This window comes from Dipodomys spectabilis, unplaced genomic scaffold (assembly GCF_019054845.1).
Source record: "Dipodomys spectabilis isolate Male_0828 unplaced genomic scaffold, ASM1905484v1 ptg000023l, whole genome shotgun sequence".
Lineage (NCBI taxonomy): Eukaryota > Metazoa > Chordata > Mammalia > Rodentia > Heteromyidae > Dipodomys > Dipodomys spectabilis.
The window spans coordinates 4,574,392-4,585,691 of record NW_024870700.1 but is presented as its reverse complement, the minus strand read 5'-3'; positions in this window follow the sequence as shown (position 1 = coordinate 4,585,691).

The following is an 11,300-nucleotide window of genomic DNA, read 5'->3' as shown; positions in this document are numbered from 1 at the left end:
TTGCTTAAAATATTTCCAACTGTGTCTGCCTTTTTGTATTTATGTTATAGTTTCATACAAATTTAATTTTTTAATCAAGTGTCAATTTTGTGATTATTTTGGTCTACTGGATCTAAAATGTTAGCCCTACTCTACAAACCATACTCAATTTTAATATATGTTGTTACAGTAAGATAACATTTGATTTTAATCCATCAGAAATTCTCTTGAGAGGGAATAGCATTTTTCCTCAAAATGTTAATAACTCTGTAGCTCAATGGTAGAGTGCTTGTTTCACATGTATGAGGCCTTGGGTTCAGTCCCCAGCAGGGGAGGAAAAAAATATCACTGAGAATTCCAATACCTCTTATTGAGAGATCGCTGTTGCTCCCCTTCTTCTGGCGTCTCCTTTATCATATTGAATTTTTATCCCCTAAGCACATATAATAAATAGGTGCCAGGGATCTACTGAGTTTATTTTCTCTTGTGGGAGTACCAGTTTTAACTATTATTGTTATATAATGTATTTAAAAAATTTTAAGGTAGTTGTACAAAGGGTTTCCATTCAATATATCAGTTTAAGAGTACCGTGTATCTTAGTATTTTTTTTAAAACACTCATTCTTAAGATTAATTTTAGAACCATTTTTTTAATCAATTTCCAAAAAAATACTCTCGAGTTTTATTTTCATCCATTTAGCACTGACTATTACTTTTGGGGAGGTGTTGACTTATTTTTTCATTTTGTTTTAATGAGTTCTCATCAAGGCCCAGACTGGCCTTGAACCCATCATCCTCCAGCTCAGCCATCAAAGTTGCAGGGATCATAGATGTGCACCACCACACTTACCTTGACTTCTTTACACTTTCGATCAGTACTAGGTCTTTGCTATCTCAAGGAAGTGGTCAGGAGGCATGCTAGGAGCAAAGACTTGAAGATACTTGGGCCCAAAAGCTATGATTGCTTTGGGGAGGTCGTGCTTGAGGGGAGGTGGTCTCAGCAGGATGTGTCACCATTTCATTACTGCATAGCCTGTGTGCCCACTTGTCTGCAGGGAGCAGGTTTTGTGGTTAATATGTGCATGTGATGGGACAGTGGTGGCTGTGGAGAAGAGCAAGAGGCCAGGATTCAAGACCTGCTTGCACCATGAACCTGCCCTGGCCATTGCAAATGCTTTTCACCTGAAATGGACTCAATTCTCCTTTTATCTCTGACATCACTACTTCTGCCTCTGATTAGCCTAGATAGCTTAGAGACAACACACCACACCCAACAAATCTCTCTGTCTGTGGGACCAACACCCAACCCTACTGATGTTCCACAACCTTGGGAAGAGACAAGTCAGGGACTAAGATTACAATCTCAGTGTGTACAAGAGCTTTGAGTCAGTATGCCTCAGACTTCACTGTAAATCTGCAGGTTTCTAGTTCAGAAGATTGGGTGGGCCTGGTGACTTTAGACCATGCTTTGAGTAACAAGGTTTTAGAGCACTGATCTAGGGAAGAATTCTTGACTGAAAAAAGGGAGGAAGAGTTAAAATAGTTGTCATAATTATGTTTAAAACATATATGTAATTGTATATTGATAAGAAACTTGGAGGGGCTGGGAAGGTGGCTCAATGGTAGAGCGCTTGCCTTGCATGCATGAGGCCCTGGGTTCAATTCCTCAGCACCACATAAGCAGAGAAAAAAAAGCCAGAAGTGGCCCTGTGGCTCAAGTGGTAAGTGCTAGCCCTGAGCTGAAGAGCTGAGGGACAGCGCCCAGGCCCAGAGCTCAGGCCCCACAACCGGACCCAAAAAAAAAAAAACTTGGAAAAACAAAACTAGCTGTGGGGGATAGTTCAAGTAATAAAGCACCTGCTTAGCAAACAGGAACCTCTGAATTCAAACCACAGTAGGGTAGGGGAGTGGCGGGGGGGTGGGGGGGGGTGGGAATTGGCATATTATAGGGGTAGTTGGATTGTGAGTGACCTTCTACCACACATTTGTTGCTATAAACCACAAAGAATAGGAACTGCAGAAATCTCTTAGCAAAGGGGCAGAAAAGAAGTCCTTTTTCCTCCAGCCTCAGGGGAGACTCTATGGGACTTACCATTCTTTCATTGTTCCTCCTCTGAGCTGCATTGCATTCCTGGAAATGGGGCGGGGGGGGGGGGGGGGGGTCTCTGGCTGGTGAGTTTCTAGATTCAAGCCACCTGCTTGGCTTTTGCTCTAGCTTAGAAGCACAGCCACGACAGCCCAGAGGGTGACATGTGACATGTGACAAGCTGTCCCATCATTGATTCAAATGCAGCCTTCAGAGACAGAAGAAAAGTCCTTGTTCCTCAGCCAGGAGAACCCACAAACCAGATGATCAGTGATATCCCACACACCCTCTGAGAGCAGTAAGAAAAACTTCTGCTGAGAGTCTGGGGGTATTGCTAAGTGGTGACGAGGCATATGGCCTTGGGTTTGATCCCCAGCCCCACAAGAAAATAAAAAAGAACTCTTGATTTAGAAGTTTTCCTTTCTTACTGGAAGAATTTTTATGAGGCTAAAGCGTTGACAAATTTGTCATTCCCAGAATCTGCTCACACCCTCCCCGGCCCCCAGTCCCTTGGATTTTTTTTTTTTTAAGTACATTTTCTCTCCTCATTTCTGGAGGGGAGGGAAAAACATTTTGAATAGGCACACAAAGTTTTTTATCCAAGGTGTTTGGCAAGCACTCTGGGTTCTGGGGGAGATTTATGTCTTGGCTCTCTGGCACTGCCTCATGTTAGCTCACTTAAAACAACTGAATAAATGAGTTCACTTTATCCTGTCAAAGGGGAGCCTAGGGCAGCACGGTGCCCAGCTGGGGTCCATGGGGACGTGAGGCAATGTACATGTCTCAGTCACTTACGCTGAGCTCAGCCGTTTTTATGTCTGTCTGAGATCATTAAAGTGAGGGCAGGGGGCAGAGGGAGACCTGTGGAATGAATGGCGTGATGGAAATGCCATGCCGAAGGGCTGAGGATGTAGCCAAGGGCATGGAAGTAGGGGCTCTCTCTCTTCGAATGCTGCTGCTTTCTCCTGCCTGGTTGCCCCCTTGTTTCTGGGACAGAACAAAGCCATTATTGCTCTGAGTCTGAGCTTTGGAGGCACCTTCCAGCAAAGTCTCTCCATGATCCCTAAGGTATCTGGCTTTGCCCTTCTTGAAAAACCGTATCTTTTCTTTCCTACTGCCCAGCTATTTTAGGACTAGGCCCTCAAACAGGGTCCATTGCTCTAAAAGAAAGGTACAAGGGTCCCCTACCTTTCAGCTAGTGGATTTTTCTGGGCCAGTCTCAAGGTCTATCCTTTATAAGTATAGGCTCAGGATTCACCAAGAAGTTTTGTTAGAAAAGCCCCAAAAGAACAGAGGGAAGTAGTCATGTTGGAGCTCAGGATCTATATCTGCCCATCCCAGGAGATAGATGTATGATGCGCCTCTCTCCCCAATGCTGGACCTGGTTCCCCTTCCAGAGTTTCCGGGCTTCAGCTGGAGGCAGTGGACGGATGATCACTGTCTGAAGGATAGAGAACAGTTTCTATAAGTTCCTAGCTTTTAAAAGTAATAGTGGCCGTAATCCTAGCTACTCAAGAGGCTGAAATCTAAGGATTGTGGTTCGAAGCCAGCCAGGCCAGGAAAGTCCATGAAACTCTTATCTCCAGTTAACTTCCAGAAAACTGGAACTGGAGCTGTGGCACAAGTGGTAGAGCACTAGCTTTGAGCAGAAAAGCTTAGGGACAGTGTCCAGGCTCTGAGTTCAAGACCCACGACCAACACATACACACACACACACACACACACACACACACACACACACAAAGTGACGATGAATGTGTCTAGACTCTGTGCAGTTCACACACACGGATTGTGCCGGCTTCCTGAAGCACAAGTTACCTGATCCTCACCTGTCCTGGAAAGGCTAAGGGAGCTGATCATCATCCTAATCACTTGAAGGCCGTGATTTGCCTTCAAGCAGAGGTCAGACTGCAGCCACTGTCTACCTTTCCTGTATCAAAACGACTCAGATCTCAATCTCTCTATCCAACACCTTCCATCTTGGTAGTCTTTATACCTATATAACTATATCTATGGAAATATATCAGAAATCAATTTAGTTTTTTTTTTTTGTCAGTCAGGGGGCTAGAACTCTGGGCCTGAGCACTATCCCTCAGCTCTTCAGCTCAAGGGTAGTGCTCTACCACTTGAGCCACAGTGCCACATCTGGTTTTCTAGTGGTTTATTGGAGATAAGGATTTCATGGCTTTTCCTGCTTGGGCTGGCTTTGAACTGTGATCCTCAGATCTCAGCCCCCTGAGTAGCTTGGATTACAGGTGTGAGCCACTGATGCCTAGCTCAACTTAATTTTACTTTAACTAGTTTGATGTGCTAGTGAGAGCTTAGGCATTAAAACAATAGATTAAAAACTTTATTTGTGAGAGCTGGACACTGATGGCTCATGCCTTCATCCTGGCTATTCAGGAGACTGAGAACTAAGAAATGAGTTAGAGGCCGGGCTGGACAAGACATTTCAGGAGATTCCAATTAACCACCAAAAGGCCAGAAGTGGAGCTATGGTTCAAGTGGTTAGAATGCTAGTTTTGAGTGAAAAAGCTCACTGGTACCACGCAAGCTCCGGGACCGGCATAAAATTAAAACAAAAACAATTTGTGAATGACTTAGCATGCTGTCCACAGGCTCAAGCAATGGTCTTCAGACCAGTAGCATCAGTATCAGAAATCCAGAACTCAGGCTGGGAAGGCGGCTCAGTGGTAGAGCGCTTGCCTTGCATGCATGAGGCCCTGGGTTCAATTCCTCAGCACCACATAAGCAAAAAGGAAAAAGCTGGAAGCGGCACTGTGGCTCAAGTGGTAGAGCGCTAGCCTTGAGCTGAAGAGCTGAGGGACAGTGCCCAGGCCCAGAATTCAGGCCCCACGACCGGACCCCCCCCCCAAAAAATCCAGAACTCTCTGCCCCAGGACAAACCTCCTGAATCTGGAACTTTGGGGCTAGCACCTAGCCATCTTTTCCCAGACTCTCCAGGTGATTCTCATGCCTATTGAGAACCACTTAGCTGGAGTGTTGACCACTGTAAAGTGTCCTGGTTGTGTGAACTCTGGGTCTTAGCCTCTCCAGCCAACGTGCTCTGATGACCCAACCTGGGGAGATGTGTCCAAGCTTTTGGCTCCTGCATGGATTATACTTACTTACCTCCTCTCTTCATGGGTTTGTTATGTACACAAACACACCTTTTCCTTGACAGTAGCACAGAAAGTGCGAAAGACTTGTTTTTCTGACTCAGAATTCAGAAGGGATGAGAGAACCTAGTAAACAAGTGAGCGCTCCTCTTCCTAGAATTCCCATGCTTTCTGCCAGCACCTGTGGAACTGGCACACTAAACTGTCAGCTTGAAAGCAGAGTGAAATGTGAGACCCTTCCATATTTCTTTTTAATTTTGTTATTTCTCTATTGTTATTATAAAGGGCATGTACAGAGGGGTGATAGTTACTTAAGTTAGGTAATGAGTACATTTCTTTTTGAACAATGTCGCCCTTTCCTTCATTCTCTCCCACTTTTTCCCTCCTGTTTCCACCCACAAGTTGTTTAGTTTGTTTTCAACATACATATTGCTTATCACAACCCAGGGCGACATTGAGCACTCAAAATACGTATGTAGTCACTAAATGCTGGTGGCTCACGCCTGTAATCATAAATACTCAAGAGGCTGAGATCTGAGGATCGAAGTTCAAAACCAGCCTAGGCAGAAAAGTTCCTGAGATTCTTATCTCTAATTAACCACCAGAAAACCAGAAGTAGAGCTGTGACTCAAAGTGGTAGAACATTAGAGTTGAGTAGAAAGCCCAGAGGCAGTCACCAGACCCTAAGTTCAAACTCCATGACCAACAAATATGTGTGTATACATATATATATATACATATATATATATACATATATACTTATATGAGCTATTTCAATTAAATCACATCTTGTTATAAGAATTGTTTTTCTATGGGCTGGGAAGGTGGCTCAGTGGTACAGTGCTTGCCTTGCATACATGAGGCCCTGGGTTAGATTCCTCAGCACCACATAAGCAAAAAGAAAAAAGTCGGAAGTGGCACGGTGGCTCAAGTGGTAGAGCGCTAACCTTGAACTGAAGAGCTGAGGGACAGCGCCCAAGCCCAGAGTTCAGGCCCCACGACCGGACCCCCCCCCCAAAAAAGCATTGTTTTTCTAGTGGTTAGAAGCATGGCTCAAGTAATGGAGCACCAGTTGAGTAAGAATTATTTTTCTGACCAAGTATCCTGGTTTTGATTAATTGCTGATAAACTTTTAACCCCTTTCAAGCTAGCCAGTCCTGCAAGATTGTGAACTAAATTCTGGCCGATCAGAACAAAGGGCAGTAATGAACTAGAAATAAAACCTGGATGAATTAAAGGCCCAGTGAGCTTGCTTACTTTGTTTCCTATCAGTAGTATGTGCTTCTGCAGAAGTAAACTTTGCCTATTGAGTTGCTGTCCTTATTCCTATGTGACACCCCAAATAGCCAGAGACATTTTCAACAATGTTAAATGGCCACAGGTGGCCAACGTCTACCATCTTGTAACAGCACAGCTCAGAATGTCTGTCTTTGTATAAACTCTCTATACATTGGTTGGATGCTATCAGGAAGCCTATTCATTTGGGAGATAGCCCACCATTATTGTCAATATTTGAGCTTTAACGATTCTATAGCCCCAGGAAGAATGGCATTGTGGAGGCCCGGGGTATGCCCTGTATTTATTTTTATTACATATAGAAATCGCCTCATGAGCAGAGTACTGAAAGAAAGAAGTCAAGACTGAGCTTGGAGATGAGATGGGAGACATTTTTGGCATAGGAAATACCCTTTGAAGAAGGCTTGGAGGCCAGAGAGAAAAGATATGGCCCAAGAAGTTGAGCAGAGCAATGGCCCTTGAAGGATTTTCTCCTCACTGCCCTCCCTGTCTTCTCTCAGCTTAGGAATCCACCCCTGGTTGGCTGAAGCCTCCTTTGGGCTCCCAGGCCTTGGCCTCCCTCAACTTCTGACTCAGAACAATCTCCTCTTTGATTGCAGACTCCTCCCACTGCCTAGTGGGTCATCTGCACCTAATCAGGAGGAGCTGGGGGCCTGAGGAATGATAAACGGGGCTTCTCGTTTCAATAAAATTTGTGCAGAATATTGGAAACAGCTGTGGGCCTCAGCTGGCCTTGCTGGAGCCTGGGGGTGGGGATGGGGGCCCCAGTGTTTGGGGGAGGTGAGCTGAGATGGGGAATAGCAGGATTTCAGCCTGTTTAAAGGGTGTCTGAGCACCTAAGGCTGACAGAGCTAATAGGCTTAGGTCCACACCCACTCCTGCCTGGAGCTTTCGGCCCTAAGGAAGATGGAATACTCTCCCAACTCAGGAAAACTCTGGTTACTGCCTGCCAAGTGTGGATTACCAAGCAGGCATTTATTTGCATTTATTATCAGTTGTTTTACAGATACCATATAGCTTTCTCTATGTTGTTTTCCTCACCTAACAAAGCATCATGAAAATCCCTTCAATTTACCTTTTATGATACTTTACATACATAATGTAAAATGTACCATCTTACAGATGTTTATGTGTGGGGGGGGGAGGTGGGTATTGGTATTGGGGCTTGAACTCATGGCCTCTCACTCTTGCTTAGTTTTTTCACTCTAGGCTAGTGCCATACTATTTGAGCCACACTTCCACTTCTGGCTTTTGCTGGTTAATTGGAGATACAGGTCTTATGGACTTTACCGCCTGGCTGGCTTTCAGCCTTGATCTTCAGATTTCAGTCTCTTGAGTAGCTAGGATTACAGGTGTGAGCCACCAGTGCCTGGCTATCATACATTATTACTTGTACAATTGTTGTGTAACACAACTCCTGATTGTTTTCTTCTTGGAAAACTGAGTATGTGTATGCATATATATAGATATACATATATATACATATACATACCTATATATATGTACATATTTCACATTGAACTATCCCCCCATTGCCCCTTTCTCTCTGACCCTTGGCAACTCATTCTACTTTTGTCTCTATGATTTTTGACTCTAGGGATCTCCTATAAGTGAAATCATACAACATTTTTCTTTCTGTGATTTGATGTTACTAAAAATTACATAATAGTACTTATATTCATATAGAGGTACTGCTCAACCATGACTAGATTTTTGCCAACATAAAAATCCTACATGATCTGAGCGCCGATGGCTTACACCTTTAATCCTAGCTACTCAGGAGGCTGAGATCTGAGGATCTCAGTTCAAAGCCAGCCCAGGCAGGAAAATCTGTGAGACTCATATCTCCAATTAACCACCAGAAAATTGGAAATAGTGCGGTGGCTCAATAGGGCGCTGCTAGCCTTGAGCTAAAGAGCTCAGGGACAGCACCCAGGCCCAGAGTTCAAGCCCCACAACCAACAACAACAACAAAAAAATCCTCCATGATAAAATTTTAATGCATGTTCTTTTTTGTTGTTGTTAGTTGTGGGGCTTGAATTCAGGTCCCTGAGCCTCTTTGTACTCAAGACTAGTGTTCTAACACTTGAGCTTCAGCCCACTTCTGGTTTTTTAGTGGTTAATTGGAGATGAGAGTCTCACAGACTTTTCTGCCTGGGCTGAAAACATGATCCTCAGATCTCAGCCTCCTGAGAAGCTAGAATTACAAGCATGAACCACAGGTGCCTGGCTTACTGCATAGTCTTAACTGGCAAATTTTGCTTTTTTCTGTAGTATAATTCTTGGAAACTACAAAGGTCAAAGAAATGCATGTTTTTAGTTTTTGTGTATCTTGCCATGTACTTTCTTCTAAAGTCTATGGTAATACACCTATCAAGAATACTATTTCTGGGCTGGGAAGGTGGCTCAGTGGTAGGGTGCTTGCCTCACATACATGAGGCCCTGGGTTTGATTCCTCAGCACACAAACAGAAAAAGCCAGAAGTGGTGCTGTGTCTCAAGTGGTAGAGCGCTACCCTTGAGCTGAAGAGCTGAGGGACAGCGCCCAGGCCCAGAGTTCAAGCCCCTGACTGACAAAAACAAACTAAAAAACCTATTTTCTTCTTCAAGTTCCCCAGCACTAGGTATAGTTTTTCTTTGTTCAGTCTCACTGTTCCGATAAGCGACTAGCGCTATCTTATTATTTTAAATTTGCATCTCCTGGACTATTCATGAGGCTGAAGCATCTTTCCATAAGTTTATTGATGATTTGAATTTTCTCTTCTATGAATTACTTGTTCATGTCTTTTGCCCATTTCTCTAATAGGTTCTGTCATATTGGTGGGTAAGGACCTTTGTGTATTTCAAATGTTAACTGTTTACTGGTGGTAACCCTTCAAAATGAGCCAGTTAGACCAAGAAGAAAATGGGAGGTCCTGTCCCATGCCTACCTGTCTTTTCAGGAATCAACCAAGGCCAGAGGCTAGACAATTATATTCAATGAGCACCTACTATGAGCTCAGAATTGTTCTTTCCAATAACCACAGAACTGGAAGGCCAGAACTTCTGTTCATACAGTGATGATTATTTCCAAATTCCTTTTTCTCAACTCCAACTTCATATCCAGGATAGTCAGCTTTATAAAATCTTTGTAATGGACAAGAAGCCCATTTCTGCTTTGTTAGCTACTCTCTGTTGGGTTCAGACAACAAGGACCACTAGAGGGAGGCCACAGGCTAGAAAGGAAGGCTGAGAGGAAGGCAGGCCTGCTTCTGACTGCTCACATCTGCGTGTTCCCCTTAAGCAGCACCCTAACAGCCCTCCTACACCCGGGGTGCAGCAGCCCCATCCCCCAAAAGCAGCTAACTCCAGTTTGAAGTTGTTTTGCAACACTTACAGCTTCATATCCACCCCCATACCCCATCTCTTCTGTACCCCTGCCCTTGGACACCCCAGCACCAGCTGGCAGGTGCCACTTCTTCACAGGTCTGGGCATATGAGTTTGCACTCCAAGACACTAGAACAGGTTAACTACAGCCCTTCCTTAGGTGCCTGGAACTCTTCCTTTGTTTTTCCAGCCCTAGGAGTGGGACTAGCAGATATGACCTCCATATGCCTTCCCATTCTCGTGTCACCTACTTAATAACCTTATTCTAGTTATCAATTTTTAATCTTAACTTCTCTGTTTCAGCTCATGCATGGTTTCTGTCTCCTGACAGGATTCTGATTGGCACAGGTAATGAGGAATGAAAGTGTCCTAGGGGCTGAAGGCTGCTTCTCTTGGCTGCCCTGCGTGGAGCTCCTCTCCCTCCTCTGTTCCCAGAATTATTTGGCTGCTAGTTGTCAAGGAGACGGCTGACGATTTCCAGTTGCCAAGCCTTTCCCTGGAGCTCTGCAGAGACATTCTGGGAACTCCCCGCTCCTTCCTGAACCCCAGTCAGGGAACTTGGAGCATCTAGCCAGGTTGGGGTGAAGGACTTTGGGAGTGGAGAAAGGGAAGCCAACCCCGCTTGAAGATGAAGGGAGATGAGATTTCTCTGGACCCTTAGCTTCCCTACAGACCTTGGCTGCCATCTAACCTTCAAAGGCACATAAGAGACAGTTGTGCCATCCTTTGTCTGTGTCCCGCTCTGTCCAGGTACACTTACCTATTGGATCCAGCCATGATCTGCCTCGGGCCTTCCTTCAGCCACAGAAAAGTGTCACTCTAAGTACTCTCACTTCAAGCCTGGTTAGAAGCCCTGTTGCTAGGTGGGCTCATTGCAAAGGAGAAACCTGGTTGCTGAAGGTTCTGGTAGCCTTTGCTGGGCTAGGAAGAGACCTCAGCCATCCGAGCCTTTTGCTCATCTCAAGCAATGTTCAACACATACCAAGAGTGAGTGTTAGAGTTCACCTTCCAATCTGTTCAAAGGACCAGACATGCTGATAATAATAATAACAACAGAAGTGTGATAGATATGGATCTTACTCCACACATTTAACACGTCCCCAAATAAAATATATTCCTTTATTTCATTAAAAACAAGAGTTTAGTCCAGGGGTGAGAGAAATGGCTCAACACATAGAGTGCCTACGTAGCAAGTAAAATGCTCTGAGATCAAACCACAGTACCAGAAAGAAAAAAAAAAGATTCCATGGAGCTTCTGTGCCCTCCTGGATACACATTAATCCAGTAAGTTTATTGCTATGTTGCTGCTGTGATAGTATTAGAAGATTGGCTTTTCTATTTATTTATTTATTTAGTGTGTGTGTGTGTGTGTGTGTGTGTGTGTGTGTGTGTGTGTGTGTTCTGGAACTGGGGCTTGAACTCAGGACTTGGATGCTGTCTGCCAGCTCTTTCACT